At 34.6% G+C, this 22,569-nt stretch overlaps 1 long non-coding RNA gene across 1 annotated transcript; it reads left to right on the forward strand.

Moving 5' to 3' along the window:
- Positions 1-8,715: 8,715 nt before the first annotated feature.
- Positions 8,716-16,107, forward strand: LOC122180416. Its single transcript, XR_006179056.1, has 3 exons — positions 8,716-8,802; positions 12,113-12,201; positions 16,074-16,107. It is a non-coding gene; the product is annotated as an uncharacterized LOC122180416 (long non-coding RNA).
- Positions 16,108-22,569: the final 6,462 nt, after the last annotated feature.

Genomic DNA, 22,569 nt, shown 5'->3' on the forward strand with positions numbered 1-22,569 from the left:
ATACTGCACAGCATCCACAGAGACAGGGGGACTGACACGGTACCTTGTCAGAAAAATCCTTTGGTATTCTTAACACACAATATTTATGTATTTCTAATTTGTTTTGCGAGAGTTTAGTTTTAATTAAAATTTAAACATTATGAAATCAATGATTTAGTTTCAGGGCTCTGGAGCAGAATGAAAAATTTTTATTAAGCTTTTACATTTTTTATAGGAGGAAATGAAAGTTACAGTTTACTGTTTACCATGTTTTCTTTCCTTCTTTTTTAAAATTGAAAATATTAATTAAGATGATATACTGGTGAGACTGTGGATCAAGGGGGAGACCTGTCTCTTCGCAGTACTGCTGTACTTGAGACCTGGTAGGGAATAGTGGAAGAGAAGGAAGTAGAGAAGGGAAGGATGATGGTATGGTCTGGCAGTATATCTCATATGGGCTTTCTTCCCTTCCTACCTCTGCCCTCTCCCTCATTTTGTTTCTTCAGGATAAAAAGCTTGTGTAGTGATTTGCTTTCCCTCTTCTGTAATTCAGTGGCATGCTCTTCCATCGTTAGTATCAGCAGACAGTGACAAAGTAAAAAAACCCACCCACCCACTGTACTTTCAGAAATAATTTCTATAATTTCTATTTTTAGAACTAATTTTATAATAATTTCTATTATTAGGCCAAGATTTAAAAATAAAATAAAAATTACCTTGTCTTTTGGTAGAAACTATCACTAGATGAAGGAATTAAAACTTAATTCATTTTTATATGCAAGCCATTTAGAGAAATGGCTGTAGGCTTGATGGAGCATCTGTCAATAAGCTGTCTCACAGACGTATAGTATATGTACATGTGATGATACTACATTTTATGTAGTATAATTACATTTAAAATACTGAAACATTTTTGTCCTGTTAATTTTTTTTTAATCTTACATTTTTCTTCTGATAGGCATGAATTTCTTCTAGAAGGCATTTTTCAAGACTGTTTCCTAATTCTTACTGATATGCACAGAAGGGCAGTGATGGTGGGGAAGCTAGGTGTATGACTGGAGGAGGGTGTGGGGCTGAGGGATAAAATGCAAAGTCAATCAGTCTTCTATAAAAATTAAATATTGGCTCCATACATTGGTTACATTTGAAAGTTACACTTAAAAAAGACAAGAAAAAAAGAGCCTGAACTCTTCAAACTTCATGGTTACTTATGCCTTTAGAGATATAGATGAAGGGAAATTATTGAAGTAGAGAACTAGATGGAAATCCTCTAATGGTATTATAACAAACTTACATAAGCAGAGTCTTTGTGAACAAACTGTGGTTTTGATACTGGAAAATTATTTATTATTCCTTTTGTCACACGCACAAACGTATACATATATTTGGCTAATATCTATATAAAGATCTTAATGGAGCAGGCTGAAATATGAGCCAACAGAGCTATATTAGGACTGAAAAATTAGTTTTTTAATCATTAGCATAAAAATGAGAGGCAATCTCATCTATTTCAAAATAGTGGAATTAGAGGAGACCCTTTAAAAAACAGAAGTGGAAAGAAAATTAACGGTGATTTCATGATAAAGAAGCAGACTGGTATGTAGGAGGGAAAGCAAGAGAGCAAATTTCTGCAAACATAGAAGGCCTCCAGAATAAAAGCTCTCTCCATATCTTAGACAACAGGAAAAGGAGACCATAGAGCAGGAGGCTAAAAACATTTGTCATACTTGCAGAGTGATTTTTTTTGGTAGAATTTTATCCTTAAACATGTGGTCATTTTGCCTGATTTTCAGGGGAAACATTATCTGAAATTAAGAGACCAATTATGTTTGCTGTTTCAATGCTGTAATGAAATCTGCTGTTTCTCATCATTTTTATCCAGACCACCAACCCATTGTATCTCTGTTGTGGTTGAGTCCTAGGAAATTATCAGCATCAAGATAAAAGTGTGCTGCTATTACACAGCATTTTTAACTTGAGAGTTCTACCTGTTTGTCTTGTAGGAAAGCCTAGTACAAAATGCCAGTGATTTGACAAATGCTCTAAACTAAATAATAATTACAATAATAATAAACCAGACAATGTGAGTGGGAAAATGTTTGTGTAGATTTGTCTTGTCTGTGTATCAGGAGGATTCCCTCAAAGCTTTAGAAATTTCAGGATAAATAATATAAGACCTCTGCTCCTGCGGTTATCAAATCATTCTCCTATATCACTTAAGCCCAGGCACATCTTAATAAATTGTCACATAAGTTTGTTATCATTTTCAGCATTGGTAAATATTCTTTTAAGATATGAATCAAGGTTCAAGTGCACATACTTTTCAGTGTAAAGATTCAAAATGTATTTCAGAGATGAAAATCTGTAAAATCTTTCAGCATATTCAAAACTGGAGGTAGTTTATTATTAATCAAAACTTAAGCAAGCTTTGGATCTAGGTGCTTGCTTCGTTCTAACTATATCAGTATCAGCATCACAGGAAAGTCTAGGATCCAAATAAGCTAGCCACTCTAAGTAGCTAAGAGTGAGACCAACTCAGTATCCAGAGTTTTCTTTTTCTTCTTTGCAACATCGTCTAAGTCCGTGTATCATCAAGCCCCCTTTGAAACAAAACAAACAAACCAACAAAAAACCAACAACAACAACAACAACAAAAAAAATCAGAAAAAAAAAAGAAAAAAACCCACAGGTCAAAAGGCAGCTATGAGTTTTTAGATGTGGTATATATGCTTCAGAGATCAAACTTTTCCTTCTTCAGTCGCCAAAGACTTGCTATGCAATTACTAACCAATGCAATTTGCAGAATCTTTTAAATTTAAAAAAAAAAAAAAAAAAGAAAAAAAAGAAATTCGAAATTACAACTAGTAAAACATTCATTAACTTCAGTGAATGATTGCTGTGATATTTTGCTGGATTACCATATATTCTTCTGTATAGATCAGCACAGTTAGTGCTATTAGCAAGTACTGATCCTTTACCAGCAAACATGACAGTGAAGCCCGTAGTCTGGTATGTAATCAGGGTTGTGAGATGCTCGGTACTCAGACACCACTTCAGCAAAGACCTGAGATATGTGTTTAGCTGTTGACATGTCAGGAGTCCCAGTGGTCCTCTAAGTGCTCTACTGGACTGAGGCCAACTTGGTCAGTTCCTTGAACAATAGGGCTGCTTGCAGAAAACATATATTTTACCCTATAGTTTCAGTGTAGGAGCTGCCAAGCTCACGTCTTGCTTGTAGACTTGTGACTCCAGTGATGTTGTCAGTCTCCATGTAGAAAGAAAAAAAAAACACCTTAAATTCTGGAAAAGTCTGCCTACATGGCTCATCAGACAATGCGACCAGACACATCTGTATATCCTCTTCCTGTCCTAATTGTTTTTCTAGGGTATGGCATGTATGTCTCTACCCATGGAATAGCTGTTAACCATAGTGAGTTCTTTTTCAAAGAACTTTTTAAACTAATGAAACTGAGTGGCATTTTAAAATTGTTTCCAGTTCTCACAAGGGAAAAGCATTGCAGCAGAAAAACAATTGCTTCAGTCTGCTGCTTGTTGCTGATCGTTGGCCAAAAAAGTCATTCAGTGTTGCATAGATGAGTGACTCTAAAATCTGTATCAGCTGAATTACTTTTTTTTTTTTTTTCCTCAAGTGAACAGCATGCTCCACTTGTGGGATTGTGCTGGGAACAAGTTCATTAAGCTAACAAAACGAGACAGGTATATAGCAGAACTGTCAGAAAGAGCTCACATTGATCCAACCTAGTGTCTTGTTAATGAAATGCTGTATTTATGGGATAGTACTAAAGGTTTTTAAGGTAGTGAACCGTTCATGTCATTTTCTATGATAAGCATTACATTTTGCAAGTGAAAACTACTTGTGTGGAGCGTGCCCTTTGGGTACTGTGATTCAGGGATAAATATAAGACCTTTGAAAGAGAGACTAATCAGTTCAATAGCTCCTCTATGTTTGTTTGTTTTTTTTTTTTTTTAAAAAAAAAAAAAGTAAGTTTTGAAAGCTAGGAGAGAAGCAATGTAACCAATTTTTTCAATGTTAGTTTGTTAGCAGCAGTGTCTGAGTGGTAAAATGGAGGCCAGCACCTCTGCCTGGAGTTTTGGCTCTGAATCTACACAGTGATGAAATTTCACATTTTCAAAGAGTCTGGCTGTTTTCCTGAGTGATTTGTTCTTGCTTGTACTACAGAGTCAAAATCTTTAAGGGAAAGAAGAAAAATAAAACTTTGAATATCAATAAATTAAAATGAAGCAAGCAAATATTAAGAAATAGAGTGAAGCATGAAGGAATGCTTAAAGAACAAGATCTTCGTGAGATCATAGCTTGAGAGTGATCTCAAAGCACAACTCTTGCTGAGGTTGTTGGTATAAATTTAAAGACTAAAACCTGAAGCTGATTTTTTTTAATATATGATGGATCATTTATCGGCAATAATTCCTTCTGATTTTTTCCTTATGGATATATTTTCTAATTAGAAAAATAAATGTAATGTCATCACTATTACTTATATTTTATATTACTGTTTCACTCCAGCAAACTTTTATATTCCAGGCTATAAAGATAGATCATGTTTTGAGGTGATTTCAGCTAAGTGTTATGATTAGTATTCTCTGTTCACTTCGGGTCCTTTCCTTTTTAGTTCAAGTGTGGGGATCAGAATGAAAAAACTCCAAACTTTGTAAGTAAAATATTCCTCGTAATAATTATGCAAATTGCAATTGTCTACTGAATGAATTAATAGCATTCATCAGAATAGCATATGAAAAATCAAAGATACTTCCAAATGTTAAATAATGAATGGGTCATTCTGGAATTAAAAAAAATTAAACAGATACATGGTCATAGGCTGCTACTCACCCTGTGAAATTGCATTTGACCTCCATTTGGGTAATTGTATTATGCCTGCCGAAATTTCCATGCGCAGTGATTTACAATTGAACATAGTATTCTACTCCTCCTATTCTACTTTATTGCATGTGGCTGCTGTTTATTGCTGTGTAGTTATATTTATTTAGAGGATGATCATGTTCTAGTGGCTGACTCCCATAGCTCCTATATAGATTTGTATGACAAGTGTGCTTTCCAGCTAGATAATTAATACCATGTAAACAAAAGATTACTTATTTATGTATGTTTATATATTCTGATGTATTTCTGATGAAAGAGAGGAGACAAAAATGTAGAACAAATGGAAAACAATTGCGTTCACTTCTTTGTGAAAATGACTGGGGATTCCTTTCTAAGGACTGTGCCAAGAAACATCCCATAAACTACTTCATCAGGAACAGAGACATTTTCATGATGCTGGCCTTACAGCTCCATGCAATACATATAGAATATGAAGATATTTCTTCCTGCCTGAACGAAGGCTCAGCTGTTATCTGACATCAGTCTTCAAATGTAATTGCAAGTTTAAACTCATTGAAGAGAAAGGTGTTTTATCATAGAGAAAGTAGCGCGTGCCCGTTTTTCATTTTTAATCAGGCTTTAGCTCTGTGGCTTCATTCTAAGAAGAATTCATATCAGATGGAAATAATAGACAGAAGGTCTAATTTAAGCCCAATAATTTGAATCCTGTTTAAGAGTGTTGGAAAATGGATTGCTTTGTAATAGTTAAAGTAAAATGTCTTGCAGTTGTAACAAACGAACTTTTTCTCACTTCATCGCCAGAGGACTATATTTTGCAAAGGGTAAGAACTTGATATAAAACAGTGTTTGGCTTAGACACAAGAGCTCTGAACTGTATATAATGCCTATTCTAACTGTACCTGGATTGAACTGTGAAGTACTAAATAATGCATATGTGAAGTAAATGTTAGATCTGAGTGGCAGTGGAACTCTAGAGACTAGTCAAAACAAACAACAACTTATTTTATTAGTAAATGTTTGGTCATTAGCGAGAAAGAGAAAATTCTTCCATTTTTGCAGTACCTTTGAAACCTGCCTACCACACTTTCTGTCAATCTGTTAAGTAAACCTTCCTGAATAAATGAGTAGGTAAAGAAAGGACTAGTCTGAGTCTATCCCCAAAACACAATTCAAGTGTGAACACAATCTGGTCTTTGCAAATGCCAGGTAACCTGATGCTTTTTTCTTTATCTCTGTCTTATGTATTAGTATTTTCTGCATCCTGGCAAGACTGATAAAAAAAATAATTGTTCCTCTTTCTAAAGGAACTTCGAGCCAGGACTCAGACTCAGTTTTGTTTTCAGTGCAGAAAGTGTATCATTGCCAAAACTTCAACTAGTTCTCAAGAAACATAGCATTTGAGCTTATTATTTGATTCCAGTCTTTTTTAACATAAAGGTATGTTTTAGGCTTGAGGTTCGCCTGAAAATACAAACTGAAATACTTCAAAAAATGAAATGGGTCACTGACGATTAAAGAAGTGTTTAATGACATTAGATGTTGAACTACAACTATTGTTTAGGTAGAACATATAATGTACATCCTAAATTCCTTAATTTACTTAATTATCTCCTAATTACAGTCTAATTAATTACTAATTTATCTTAATTTCCTCTGGTAATTTCCCTATTAATCCCTACTTCAATATGTTACATTTTTATCCTTCCTCCTTTAATTGGGAAACAAATTCTATGGTCTTTGCTATGGCAAAATAAATATTTCTATCTCCTGCAAAAGATAGCTAATTGTGGCTTTGAAGACTGTATATTTTCATTACAAAATCAAATGACAGTCCAAGGGTCAGTTGCACTGAGAACCCAGGAAAACAAGAATTCTTGACATGTTATACTTTTCCTACTTAAAAATCAAAATGAAAAAAAGTTGTCTTTGTGGGAAAACCAAATATTCTGATATATCTGCATGAAATATAGTAGTTTCAATGTCTTATTTAAGCAGATTTTTAGTGATTCTCCTTTTAGAGTATTTTTTTTAATTGAAGAAAGTTATGCCTTTTTTCTCCATGTGCGAATATTAGCCATTTGCATTTCTTCCTATGCCAGAGCTCAAGTTTCTCCTTGCTTGAAAAACTTTTTAAATAAAAGGTCTAAATTCTTTCCCTCTCATCGAAATAAAATAGCATAGATGTGTAGGTATCAGTTGCTTAGATTTTGCGTACATAAGAGGGGAAATCATTTCAAAGTGAAGGAAGTGCACAGTTAAAGTGATTTTTCACAATATAACTTATGAACATTTTAATCAAAAAGGATTCTGTTGTTAGCACAGATGGAGGCAAAGCAGTGGGAACACGAGCTGTCTAATGGTAGCAGAGCCAGAAAAAAGAGAGGTTCTCAATTAAACAGTGTTGGCAGAGTGTAGTTCCCTGTAATTGTGCAGCAACTCTGATGTTACATACAGGGATGAGCTGGAATGGTTTTATTTTGGAGGAGATTCTTCAAGGATTGCTTTCAGACTCGCATCACATAATTTGCAAATAAATAGATTTATTATGCTTTTCAACCAGTTGGGGGAAAAAAAAAATCTAAATCATCGGAGAGAGAAAAAAAAGAATCAAAATCTGTCATAGGGTACATGGCGTCTTTGCACTTCTGGGAGGTTTTTGAGTTAAGAATGATACAGAAATATTATTTTTCCTCTGCATGATACTTAGCACCTATATGCTTTTAACTAAGTAGATCTCAGCTTAGAGAAGAAAGGAAGGAAAGGTAAAGAAAAAGTGTAAGTCACAGGGAGGGCGGTGGATATTATATGTCTTTGTTTGCAGCTTATGATGGCATAACTTAAAGATGGCAACAGAAATAGCTGGAGTTTTTGTTGCTGATTTATTTTTGTATGGATAGTGGTTATGGTGAATGAGAACACCATCAGGGTCTTGTTACTCTTCTGATTGCTGCTGCTTCCACTGCAGTCTGTGTATTACCCAGATTGCAAAGTTGTGGGCTCACCTTATGCTGCTGCTGATGAAGGACTTAATCTGAATTGCTTGATTATAAATTAGCTTTGATACATCCTTCTGAGAAGATGCTCACCTCTGACTGAGGGGCAGTAACACACAAGTTGGCATGTGGTATCTCTAATGGCCATACTGGTTTTCTAATTAAAGGCATATCAGGTGTGTTGTATGGCGTGAAGTAAATTAAGTGGAGAGCAAGAGGCTTTTGGCTGTCAGGATGATCATGGAGCCTCAGTCCTTCTCTGGAGAGCAGTGAGGCAAGCAGGGCTTTGGCTTCTGCAAGATTTAAGGTTCCAACAACATTGTAAGCAGCCTATATCTGGGGTAGAGTTTTTTTCTGGGATTATGATTTAGGACTAAAAACTGCTACCTAAAAGCTTGCACAAGTGGCCACTCCTGGCAGTTATTTTAATTCTCTGTGATTTCAGTGTTTTCTCTATTTTTTATGGACATAAAGTATACTTTTATTAGAAAAATGACTGTAGTTTAACCTTCTGTTTATAATTTCCCACATACCTTTATATTAGGACTTCTAGGGTTTTTTGACAAGGCCTTGTCTTACTCATTGAATAAGTTTATCTGCTATATTAATAATCTTTCTAAAATCTGGAAGTCTACTTATGATCTTTCTTATCCTTTGAATTGAGGCTAAATACAAATTGGTTTTCTGGTCTTGTAGTATTTAGTAACATGAACCAAGTGGTAGAGTACAACTAAAGAATCTAGGAAATTCAAACTGAAGAAGTGTTTGACTTCCTTTTCTGTAGAATTTTATTGTTTTGTTTTTCTCAAGCACTAAGTCAGCAGCAAGTGGCAGCATCGCTGTGGAATCCAATCAAGTTATTTCTACTTATTTACTTACTGACTTCTGCTTTTGGGGATCAAGACTTGCTAACTTCGAAGCCTGAGTTCAGTTGAATGAAGAAGACCGGTAAGTGGAAATAAGGTTACTAGTCTACATCCTCAATCATCAAAAAGCATTTAAACTTACTGTCTCTTGGTGTTGAAGGTCATGGGGCTCTAAGAGTCTGCTTGTGTTGCAGTAGTCAACAAATCAAGTTTCCAAAAAGTCTCATCACGTATCTTACTAACAGATTTTCTAATACCACACAGTGACCCACAAAAAAAACTATTCAGTCATGAAGGCAATCAGGCCTAACTTGATTTAAATTTTGGAAATATTAGAAAATGAAAAGCTGAATTCTTTTCTAGAACGTAAACATCTCCTTTTATTTGTCCTATTGTAGTAGATTGAGTAGCACCTTTTAGTATTTTAGTTAATAATTTCCCTCCATTCAAGGAATACAGTGCCATAAGTGCACTTTGTTTTGTGTTTTCCCAGAAGGCAGAAGCCTTTGGTGTCAGTAAAGATTCTCAAGTCCTTGAATTATCCCCTTGGCCTATCTTGAAATCTAATCTTAGCCAAGCACTTACTAGTTATACGATAAAGTCAGTGATTATGGGCCAAATTCTTTTTTCAGTTACTTTACTGAAACCCACTGAAATAAATGTGAGATTGGACTTCTGTAACAGGGAAGAATTTGGGCTACTGTCTTGAAGCGATAAGAACAGGGCCAATACTGTAACAACCTTTTCCAACAAAACAGACTGAGACAAACTTAGTGTCATATGCTGTCCTTTATGTATATAGAACTTCAGGGGTCCTAATTGGAATTTCTTTAATTTAGAAAAATATTTTTTTTTACTATTGGTTAGGTGCAGAAGGGGCTTGGGTGGAAAGCATTGCAAATTAATTTAACAATTAAACTTACAAAGTCCTATATTTATTTCGTAGGTGAGCAGCATCTTCAAAGATGCAGTATGGCACTGTACAGATAGAAATAGGAGTCCTTTCTTTGAATCCCAAAAATCCCATCAAGAAATAAGTCATGACTGTAAATGAGGATGAGTATAGACAAGTGACTTTGCTGCATAGTGTTTTGTGGAAATAACGTGACCTCTACTCTTTTCTCTTCCCAGTTCAACTACATCACTTTTATAAAAGAAATTGTGTTTCTTGTTGTTGTCATGGAGTTTCAGTCTTTAAATCAAAATACCTGTAAGGGGTATGTCTGATTATGTGAATGTAGGAACTCATACACTTACCATAAACCATTAGACTGGTTTGACCACAAAAATGAATAGAGAACAAGTTATCTCACCATAAGGGCCTTCTTCTAGTTGGGAACTAGAAAGAGAAAAGAAAAATATTTTCCATTTGCTTTTTTTTTTTTTTTTTTTTTTTTTTTTTTTTTTTTTGCTAAGCTACTCACCAGCCTCCTTGACTGACCTCAAAACTCAAGCTTTGTTGTTCTTGTTTGAATGCTTAGGCTTTTTGGATCTAATCATAAGTATAAATACATCTAAGCACCTTAAACGCTGCTCTTTTTAATTCTTGAGTTCCTTTCATCCATTTTTACAAACAGTGCTTCAGACTTGCCTTTATACCTACTTCTGTGGTTCAGCAAAGATGTAGCCTTATTTTCTTGGTAGAGTTACACAGCATATTGGTCTGTATTGTTAACTCCTGATGTCATTGTGCTGTGCTTCTGCACTCAGATGATTGTGATGCTGTCTTCTATAACGGATACAGTCATATAGACACATTTAAATTGTTTTTGCACTGCTTTGCACTGTTAAGTGGTTATATTTCATGCTAAAAGTAGTTGCTTTTCAGTGTCAGGTAGAACAATCTGTAGCATTACATTCAAGTTAAAAAATATAAATAATATGTTTGCAAAGTATTTTTAGATTCTTGGCTGAAGGGACATTTGTATAAATGTAAGATATTATCTTTAGAGTCATTTTATTAAATAATAATAGTAGGTGTCTCTAGGCATACAATTTATGTACATGGAAAAACAATGGTTGACTGCTTGCATTAACAGCACAGTGTGTTGAGATGATGACAATAACAAATACCTCTGGAACACCAGCGGAAGCCATGGTATCACGTATATACTGTGCAGTATGTGAACAGGCTGCAGCAGCTTTATAGAGGATTGTAAGGAAGTGCATAAAACTAAGTTGAAATGGTATGAGAAAAATACAAAATAAAGTGAGCAGCCTACATCTGGGGCTCTATGAGAGAATAAATTGGATTGCTAGTAAAGCAGAACTTCTGCTGATTGGCAGATGACACTTGTTTTTCCGTATTTAGAAATTTATTTGGGATTTTTCACTGCGAGGATTGTGATTTTCACTGAGAGGATGGTGAGGGGCTGGAGCAGTCTTTCCAGAGAGGTTGTAGATGCCCTGTCCCTGGAGGTGTTCAAGGCCTGCTTGAATGGATCCTGGGCTTTGATCTGGTACTTGATCTAGTGGTTGGCAACCCTACCTGTGGCAGAGGGGTTGGAACCTGATGATCGTTGTGATACTTTCTAACCTTTCTAACCCAAGACATTTTTCAATTTTGCTGTAGCAATGAACTCAGGAAAGAGACGGCATGAATCTGTCACTGTGAATCAGAAATGGCAGATCTTTTGAAGGATCCACCATTTCAAAAATTGTGTGGATATTTTTCTCTGAGAAGTGTCTTAAAAAACTCATGATAGCCAGACTCCTTTTTTTTGTTTGTGACTGTATCTGGATTTCTTTGAGGTGAAAATGTTGTCCTACTTCTTTGAAAGTGAAGCAAGAGTATTTTTCAAGAAAAGTAAAGATTTTGAAAGTAACAGAATGGCAAATGTGGATAGATTTCTCTGGAAAACAAAGAATCCACATGTGATACAATATTGTGTTTCCCACATTTATTTTTGTTCTTTATTGGAGAGAACACTGCACCACTAAATTCCAAATTATCATGAAAACGCAGAAATAGAGCCCTAATTACATAGCCTGCTGATCAAGGCAGTCATCTGGGTTTTGGGACACTTGTATACAAGTTCTCTTCCAATTAGCACATTCCAGATGAGGTCCCAGTAGCTGGCCTGCAATCAGCTTGGCATACATTCAGTAAATAGTTTTCTGTGCAAAGAAGAAAACCTCAGAAAGAAGATGATACTCTTAAATATCCTGCTAGTTAATGCTTACTTAAGATGCACAGTGTGCAAGTATTTAATCTGAAGCTGAGATCTAAGGTGTCATTTTTTCCTCAGCTTTCTACTGTTGAGTCTAAATACAAAGATTTGACTGAAATAATGCTGTAAATTAAAATTTTAATGTGTTCTGCTATGGTTATGTTTCTTGATAATGGTCTATGTAATATTTATCTAATTTGACTTTTATTTTAACTTTTTCAGCTTTTTATGCTTTGTTTTGCGTTCAAGATTTGAGCAAGATCTTTGACTAAACATACATAAATCTCTGGCTTCAACCAACAACTTTTCTGGTAAGTGTGGGAATGGAATGTTGTTGTTGTTGTTGCAATATTAACGTCTTTAGAGATTGCTCCAGAAGTAATGCTTCCTATTTATTTCCATGGAATCTGCAACAAAAATGAAGAGCACAACAGCAGTATTTAATAGAGCAAATTCTCAGCAACTAAATACGAATTTTCAATGCAGTCACCACTGTTAGCTATGCCTCCAGAGACAAACAAGAACCTGTGTGCCATGCTCGTAAAAATTTGCACCAGTGGAGGTGACCCACTGTCATCAGTGCTGAAATGTACTACCCACCAGCTCACTGTGTCCACATCCACTGTTTGGTCTCCATAAACACTTATCAAGTGTCAATGAATGTCAGTGGGTGCAATTTTTTCTGCGTGAAGGAATTCAATTCTACCCTTTGATTCCTACACACTTCCATGTTAGATGCCATTTTGTCAGACTACCCCTCTGCTGCTACTGGTCCCACAGCAACAAAATGTAATGGAATATTGGTGAGAAGGTTCAGCTTCTACTGCCATGTTTCAAACATCAGCCTCTGATGTCATGAGCCAACATAATAAAATAGGAAGCATTACTTTTGGAGCATCCCTTGTACTAGAAAAGTGCACCCTTAAGACATGGAATTTGCTTGAATGTGAAGTGCAGTCCAATTCAAAAAGCTTGCAGTACTTTGGCCTGACATTAGGAAAACTTGAAATTCAGGAAAGGAAAAGGGCTTGCAGATATGTGACAAGAACTAGCTTGAAGGCTATGTCCTACTATAGATTTCAGAGAGAAGGGGTAAAAAGCCATTCATGTTTAGAAAACCTTCCAATAGACTGTACACATTTCCCATTTATCTGGAACGGCACGTTTATTGGGCAAGTCAGAGATGTGTCTACGTATTTTATTGCTGTGATTTCATTTTTGGATTTTGGTTTTTCTTTTTTATCTTGCTGCATAGAGTACATAGGCCAGTTTTTCAGAAACAAAGGAAGTGAAAACTATGACTTCCCTTTTTCTTTCTGCCCAAAGTGTTCTTAAGCCAACAAATAAATTTATGTTTGGAAGCATTTTTTTGCAGAGAAGTCCAGGTAAAGCTTAAAACAGGAAAAAAACATTTTTCAACCCACAGACTTTGGGAGGATCATGAAAATTACTGAAGATAATTTAAATAAATTGTACGTATATCTTTCTATGAATATATATATATATATATATATATATACACAAATATGTATATATAAATATATATATATAAAACCATTTATCCAAGTAAAAAGTAAAAAGTATACGTATCCATACGCACACAATCTTTTCTGTGATGATCACATCTGCAAGGAAGAATTGAAATCAAGTTTGCTTATCTTGCTAATGTTCTGCCTTTCTGTTTTCCCATGTTCTTCTAGACCACTGCTTCTGGCAGTCCACTAGTCTTTGTTTCATGATGGTAATTATCTGCCCAAATTCTTCAAGAATGAGTATGCATCGAACACAGTGATGCTCATGCTGTGGGTGAATTAATTAAAGCACCAAGAAATTCATGCTCAGTGATGAGAACTATTGGCTTGATGCACTCTAATGCAGACTTACTCACAGAGACCTAAGGGTATGAGAAGTAACTGCTGGGAGCATCCACCACAAATTGGAATGTACTGTAAATTCTGTGTCTCTGTTCTGAACTTAGGCTACTAGTCATACAGCAAGTGGCTCTTTCTCCCACATCTGTTCATTCTATCTCATTAGTGTTGAAGACAGCTATTGCCATTATGCTTCAGTGGGGTAAAGTATTGTGAGAACAAAAGTCTGGAGAAGGCATTATGTGTAGGAAAGAAGGGCAGGAAGGGGGTTCAGAAACCTGGAATGGAAGTAATTCAAATGAAGCTCCTATCTAACAGCGGGACCTGGAGGAGCTTTACTGCCAAGCCATATGGGATGGAAATTAGGTAATGAGAGGACACTACTGCACCATTCCATCATCTATGATGATTTCCTGGAAACTGCAAACTTTGATATATGCATGAAGAAATACAAAGCTGTAAATCAGGAGAGGGAGGACTGGATCGGCAGCCTTTGTAAGAATTCAGCCCAATAAGCAATAGTCATTCAAAATGCAATTAGATTTTAACAGCCTAATTTAGTTACAGGTGAAATTTCAGAGGTTTCACTGTGGATAAACACGATGTGTGCAGTCACAGTTTATCCATTATTTAGCCAGTTATTTTAAGAAATGAGGATTGTGTTAGGTTACTGGGAGCGTACTTCAGAACACGCATAGGCTGAAGTAATCACTAGCAGAGGTCTAATTATGTCCTTATGAATGTCAATGAGTTGTTGCAAAATCACTTCAAAGAGCAGGATAGCATTTAGGTCCTCAACGACATATTTGGAAGTAGAACAGGTTGAAAACAAACTGCTCAAACAAGTCTTTATTTATACAGCATTGTTTTCACGTGCATTGCTTTTGTTGATAACAGTTTTAGTGTTTGGTTAAAACTGTGCGACTTCCTCTATGGGCAATTTCATTAATTTAGTTCAAAATTCCATTGATTTTTTAGCTTTGTATAAGAAAGAAATAACTTCAAATTTATCTATATTGAGTTTAAATAGGATTATGATAAATTGCCTGTAGGCACTGGTGAGCCCACAAATTTTGGCAACTTAGTGATAATTCCCTCTTTCAAGCTCTGTAATAAGTCAATTGTTTCTCACCCCGCTCATCTTCCAGCAAGACTTCCCAGGGTAACTTAGAATTAATTTCATTCTTTTTCTACTCCTAAGTTCTTAAAACCGTAGACAAATATTGTCTAAAAGTCAAAAGCGCTGTAAATGTAATTTAGAACTAGTAAAATGCATCAGTTGCGTTTAGTTTTCTATTAAAGCTCAGAGACGCTTATGTATTTTTGTTTTGTTTTGTTTTTTTTGTTGAGGAATTGGTTTTTTGTTGTTGTGTTTTTTTTGTTTTTTTTGTTTTTTTTTTGTAGGTATTATGTCTTAGTGGAAATTTTAAAACTTTTGGTTTGCTTTTGTAACTGCGTATCAAGTCTAGCATAGTGCAGCATACTGTGGTGGAGCTGGCTACCTTTTAGCTACTGTCATGCTCCTCTTGTTGGAAAATTGGCCATTGACCAGTCTGATTTGCTTCATGATTTAGAGAAAATTAAAGCTCATTGCCTTAATGCTGCTTACTGGCAAATAGAAATTGCTGGAACTTAAGGACATCACAGATTCATCCATTTTTTACCGATTGTGTTCTCTGCAATAGAGGTTCAGAGAAAAAGGGACATGGCATCACACCAATATTCCTGCTCATTAGTGAAAATCCTGTTCCTAGGGAAACTGTGCTGTTGGGCACATCTGTTGATTAGCTTCAGAGCAGCAAAAATGGTGCTGTATCTCTGGTACGTAGTAGGTTGTTGCATGGCAGCACCGACCAGCTGTGTCCAGGGTATTTCTCATCTGAAATATGTTGCTTTTTAAATACGTGAATGATGAGATATTGGGAAAAGATAATTGTTGCTTTGTTTGAAGTGGAGAGTGACTTAGCACAATAGAAACAAGCAGAATGATACTTAACAAGATTTTGATTTTGCTTTTTTATTGCTGTTCTCCTGAGGAGAAACAAAACTGTCTACTACTTCTAAACTAGCAGTTTAGAGGAAAAAGTACCAGTGAGTGAAGGTTGTAGAAGTAAAGTGGTGAGTCTTTCTGCAGTAACAAGACAAAACCAAATGCATATGCAAAAAAACCTCTGTTTTGATAATATTGATTATAATTTTTATATTATAAATATATTTATATGTTATATTATAAATACATGTATATTATAATAATTTGATTATTATTTGATAATAATACTGATTCATGTCTGTCTTCTTTTTTTGATGATTAGACATGCATTTTCTGGAGAATGTAAGACCAATGTCTAAAATATGATGGCTATGAAATTATATCAGATTTGAAAAAACCCAAATGTTCAAGTAAGCTGTCTGCAATCTTCTATGTTATGCAACAGGAGAGAGAGAAATAATGTGAAGTTACTGTCACTTAATGTTGGACTTCAAGAAGAAGCATCATCAGACTGAGGGCCTGAATGAAATCTGTAAATACATCATGAACTAAATTGTTACTGTAATACTTAGGCAGTGGAATTTCTTAGAAGGTAGTTGCAATGTCGGATGCAGTACAAAAGATATACAAGAATTATAATGTCTGGAAGCATTTAAAAGAATGTTCTTCTGCACAACTGATACATCTGTAGCCTGTGATAGTAAAGCAGGCAAAATCAGCATAAGTTGATATAGCGGGATTTCTGTTCAAGATGAAAAACAGTAATTCCAGAATCTTCTAGAAATAACAATCTCTTTGGAAATTCAAGATACATTTTTTAGATTTGTAAATTCAATATAGTTGAAGTTTGTGTTTCTAAAGGCATGTCTGAATTCATGCTTGCTGAATCAGAACAAGGATCTGCATACAAATCCTGTGTTATGTTAGTCACACAACAGGTCAGATTAGGTACTGCCTTTTTGAGAAATTGTACAAATGAAATCCAGTTTCTAAACTTCAGAAGGATCTTGGTTTCTTTTTCATAAGCAAATCAAGGGATTTGTGATTTTTTTTTTTTTCCCAGATTACTTTAAAATCATCTACAACCAGTTCATTTTCATTAGCTTTACTTTCCTTGAAGACTACAGGAATTATTCTTACAAGATAATTGAAGTATTACTACAAAAATATATGCATACTTGAACTGTATGAACTGTATTACCAGAGGCAATGGTAATGTGATCCTGTCCAAACATCAGATCATGGTAGCTGAATCGGAAATGTGAATGCTATTGTCCCATAGAAAATTATACTTATTGTAATACATTATCAAGTCCTGTTTTTGAAGATATACAAATATCGCTAACATATTTCTGCTGCTATCCTTGATGGGCCAGAGCACTTGCTTTGCTTCTGAAGGTTGTGCTGAAGTCAACATCAGCCAAACAAAACTTTTAATGGTAGTGTTTCCTCACTTTTGAGAGTGAAATCCAAAAGAAGATACTGTGTTATGTGTTACTATGTACCTCCATTTGCTTCTTCACATAACAGAGTAAGTTATTCTTGCAATCGATAATCCCCACTTGTTACAGTCAAGGATACAGGAAGATTCAGGAGGATTGAGCACTGGGCATTAAGTGAACATCACAGTTAAGTGCATTTGGAGGATGAAATGGTAAAAAACAAATCAAAAGCAAACAAACAAATATAACAAATAGCTAGGCCACTGCTCCTCCCAGCCACTGCAAAGATCCCAGAAAGCCTTGGCAATGTTTTTAAGAGAATGCAAGTGGATGACTGGACAAGAAAACTTGTATTTTATTTACTTGTTTGTTTGTTTGTTTTTGCTTTGTAACTTATTTGTACCTGCATGAGATAATTTTTTTGTCCAGTACACTTTTCAATCTCTGTTCAGGCATCATAATCTTGATCACTTAGCAATTGTAGAAGAAATGAGCACCAGAGTCTGTATGACCCACATGAAAGACATGTTAGCTTCATATGGAGAACAGCTGGGGCTGCTGTGTTGGTGAAGGTTTAGAAGTGGAGAAGTGAAGATTAATTTAGATGCTATTTTAAAAAGGAAAAGACCGTAAGAGAGGGCTTTACACCCTAAGGGTTATATGCTTTATTCATTATTCATGGATTATAATTGAATACATGATTATAGAAAGGGCAGGGAAGAGGCAGAACTATAAGTCCTGAAGGCTGTTACTTTACAAGGTAGCAAGGAAGCTTAGTGTTCCTGCTGATAATGAATAGTTAAATGAAATAGTTTGGTACTACGTCTTCATTGATGTTGTATCAAATATACTATTATTTTACATAACTTGAAGTAGTAAACTTAATTATGGTTATAAATGGTAGACATTAATGGATCATTAATCCCTGTAATACTGCAATCTCAATTAATTTAAAATTCTTCTTAAGAAACTTTCTGACATTTTCTACCAGAAAATGACTTATTTTATTTATCCCTAATCATTCCACAGTTCTTTGGTTCCAGTAATTACTGCTCTAGTTCTCAACTGTTTGTTCAGATCACCTTTAGCCATGATTCTCAAAAATCTAAATGCAGAAACAGCATGTCATGCTTCATAGAAATATGTAAATTTGTTAACTGAACTGTATCCTATAAGATAATACCTAAGAAGGCTCCATGCATTAACCAATTCTGTACAATAGGGTTATATTTATTGCTGCATTATATATAATGATTCAGATAGGTGTTTTCCTTTTTAAGCCATCGATCAATTAATTCCCATCTCATGATAGGCTGAGATCTGCAGTTAACAAATATCCTCTGTTTCTGAATTTTGGCAACTTGATTTCTCTAAACATGACTTTGTCAAGCATCAGTCACGAAAGTTCTGAAGTCATATATTGACACAGAGGCCATGGGTTAAAATGATAATAAATTAAGTTCTATGGTTCGAGCATCTACTTTTAAAGGCTGTAGTCCTTGATGTAGAGGAAACTGAAAAACCTAAACTCTAAGCAGCCATTGTTTACTTTTGTGTACTATGCAAATTTGCATTGATTGGCTTCTGATTGACATCAACTGGCCAGGTTCCACAGAAGTCGAGAAGAAACTGAGTTCAGTTTATATCTCATGCAAGATAACTTTTCACAATTTAATGAGTAAATAAGCAAAGGCATGAATTTCAGAAGTCAAGTTCCTAAAATGTTGTATTAACTTCTAAACTGGATTAGCATAATGGATCTACAGTGGCATTAATAAAACTATCCACACAAATTTGGGAAAAGTCTACTTGTTTAGTTCTCCAGATTCAAGTCTTTCCTCATGGTTGATTGCAGTCTGAAAAAAATGTGCCTGTGTGTTTTTTATACTAAATCTGGATAAATAATACAGTAGAGGATGTTAAGAAATTTTTGCAGTCGGTCAGGGCCGTGAAGTTGTTAGTAAGTATAAAACAGCTTCTAAATTGTTCAGTTTTGCTTTTATTTTTTCTTCATTTGCTAATAATTTTTACCTCTGTAAACCTCTATCTAAATGCATTTATGTGTAGATGCATTGCTTTATAGCTGTCCCCTCTTAGTTCCAAACTCCTGATCTGGATGTAGTTCTGAGTGCCTTTTCTTCATTCAAAGTTAAGTTTGGAAGAGGATTAGCATGATTCTGGCCTTACATGTACTCACATACACTGTTACTTTGCCTAGCAGTGTGTTTCCTTGAGTACTGCTTGTGCTCCTACTCATCTCAAACTGCTTCTTGTGAAACTATGATGGCATCCTTACTGATTCAAGTCCTTCGTGTCTATTGTACTGAAATAGTGTTCATAAGGAATATCTACCTCTCTTGTATAATTTCTTTGTTTATTGAAATGAGATAGAGTAAACTGTTATGAACTATGTGGATAGGCATTTGACTCCCAACTGAATACTGTATATGGAACGACATACAATCAATTTCATGAATTCCTTAACTGAAGCTGTCAAAAAATGGGTTTTCTTTTAAGCTAGAGGGTCAAAAATACTTGTAAAGCTTCTGGATCAAGAGGATTTGTATGATAGTGATGCGTAAGCATAATCTGAGTAAGTATATTCTAATTATCTGATTTTGAATTATGATTTGGTGTTCTGAAAGTGACTGTGTGAGAAATGATTTGAGTTTGTTTAGCTGAATTATTTTTAATAAATATTACAGAGATTTCATTTTACTAGATTTTAATTGTGTTTCTCATCAGGCTTCCATTGACTTACAAAATATCTATTATGCCTTTTCTTCTTCTGCATTTTTTTAAAATAATCCTCAGTATTTTCCAGCCAGGTTTTCTGTAAGAATCACTTTTGAGCCTCTTTGTTGTAAGCTGATCTTTGACAATACAGAAAGTATTTCAAATAATTGTGTGGAAATGCTCTAGTATTTTCCTGCTGTTTCTCAAAATGTATTTGTTTTCAGAGGGGTGTTTCTTCCTTGATCTTCACACTGATTGGTAATTTAAAAAAAAATAAAATCCCTTGCTTTATAAAATTAATTGGAATAATTACCACACTTCTTCACTGTAACATTGTTTTACTTTAGAAACAAAAACAAAAGAGTTTGTGCTGTCTGTTTTGTTTGTTTGTTTCTGAAGAAGCATGGTCATGAAGGCATTGCTGCATTTTTAAAGATGTGGATGTCTTGGAATTATCACAGTATAATGCTTCTAAATTCTATCCAGGATCTAAGGAGAAAAGCACTTGGAAGAAAACTCTTTGGATCAGTTAAAAATTCATCTGAATCTAATGCCAATACTCTAAATTCTCCAATTAATAACTCCAACTAATGCTCAACTTCAGCTTCTACAGAACTGAAGTTGTAGAAATGACAGGCTTTACAGAAGGATGCAACCACTTGCTTTTTTTCTCCATTTAATGCGTAAGTCATTTGCACTGAAATAGGACAAATCATCTTAAGTATTTGCTTTTCTGCACTCAGAGAAAGAGACTCTTTTTCTAGGAACTGACTCAAAGAACAGGAGGAAGGATAGCATATGGAGGCCATGTTATATACTTTTACTGTACCCACAATAAAACATTTATGTTCTGTCTCTGTGAATGATGGTCTGTCATATTCTACAGTTATTACTTTGTGTACTTAATTTTTGTACTATTTTGGCTCCTGGTGAGTGAAGAATGCAGTATACAAGATGGGTAGCATTGCTTTGCCTGAAAGTAAAGGTTTATGAGAGTATTCATGTGAATGTCATTTTTCAGTGATAAAGATCTAATTGAAGAATTCATTCAATGTTTTACAGTGGTTGTTTTCTCTACTATATCTACTTTCTAGTTCTGGAAACAGAACACCATCACATTGACAATTTATTGTATCCTAAAAAACAAGAAAGGCTAAATGTTAGCATTAGTCTTATATTTAGATTTCCTTAAGGCACACTTAAGGAAACCTAGAAAGAAGAATTTGTGTTTGGGCTTTTTTATGCATTCCTTTCTAAATTCCAATGTATGTGCTTTGCATGGGCAGTGTAAAATCATCTCGTTTAGTTTTAGGACATTGTTAGAGAAGCCACTTGACATAACAGCAAATTACTTTGCAGGTCTTCAAGCTGCTCTTTTCAATATACAGTGTCATAATGTTGCCACATGGATCACAGAAAGGAATTATAAAAAACTGAATTATGATGTCGTAATATGAACTGTGACTTCAAAATGGACATCTTTCTGAGTTTGAAAAGAATAGAGATATGCAGTGTATTATCACAGGCTAGAAGAACTGCAGTAAAAATTATTAGAGGATTCTGACAAAGAAAACTTCACAGAAGTTATCCGAATGTGTTACTTGTGTTCTTTCATCTTTGACGATTTCTTCAAGTCTTATGGCTACAGAAATAACTTCAATAGCTATATTTTTAAAACAAAAACTGAAAATATTCCTGAAAAGATCAATAAAAAGCTCCTGGTAAGAACAAAACATTTTACTTTACCTCTGTTGTCAAACATTGAAATAAAATCTCTGAATATTTCTAAAGGAGGAAAATATTTTATCACATTTATTAAAAAAATAATAATTACAAGTCTAAAATCCATTCAGAAGTGAGTGCTGTTTTATTTTTTTATATATTTTTATATTTTTCTTTTTAAATTTGGAAGAATGATGACTGGAGCCTCTTGTGTTGAATTCTTTTGTAAAATAAGAGAAAGATGTCAAGAATCTGGTGTTCAAATAGCACACAAAACAACTTCAGCGAACAAAAAAAGATACATTTTAAGCATTTAAAAAGTGAGTTTAACATTTAATTGCTTTCAGAAATTCTCAGACTATGAATGGTGCATTTTCCAATTCAAACTATGAAATATATGCTGAAACATTATGGACTTTCTGTTCCTAGCAAATTAGATATTTTACTGGAAACACCTTTTTGTATCTAGAGAGCAAATGCTGTATTACAGATGAGTGAGTATGCTGTGCATGTCCTTCATGACAAGTATATAGAAACAAAATGCTGCTCACCATGTCCTCCTCAGTTAGCAGAAAAAGGAACAGATAATAAAATCAGAGAAATTGATTTTAGTTTCAGTATGAAAAAAAATGAATAGAAATGTTGAAGTAAAATAGTGAAAATGTTTATGAAGTATTTTCATGGAAGTACGATTTCAGTAAGAAAATATGCAAATTAACTGATTTTTTTTCTTTTTAACCAGACAGAAGGTCATTATGAGGAACTATGCAAAGTGTTCTGAATGAACATCCTATGAGGAATTTGAGAAAACAGTGCTTTGATATATGTATATATTTATATTCAAAACCAGAGTCAGCCTGCTTTAAATACATCTGATTGGAGAGTATTAAAAATTGGAAAGCTGAAAATGGGTAATGT

This window comes from Lagopus leucura, unplaced genomic scaffold, assembly GCF_019238085.1.
Source record: "Lagopus leucura isolate 7727_CA_CO unplaced genomic scaffold, USGS_WTPT01 Super-Scaffold_100004, whole genome shotgun sequence".
NCBI classification, from domain to species: Eukaryota; Metazoa; Chordata; class Aves; order Galliformes; family Phasianidae; genus Lagopus; species Lagopus leucura.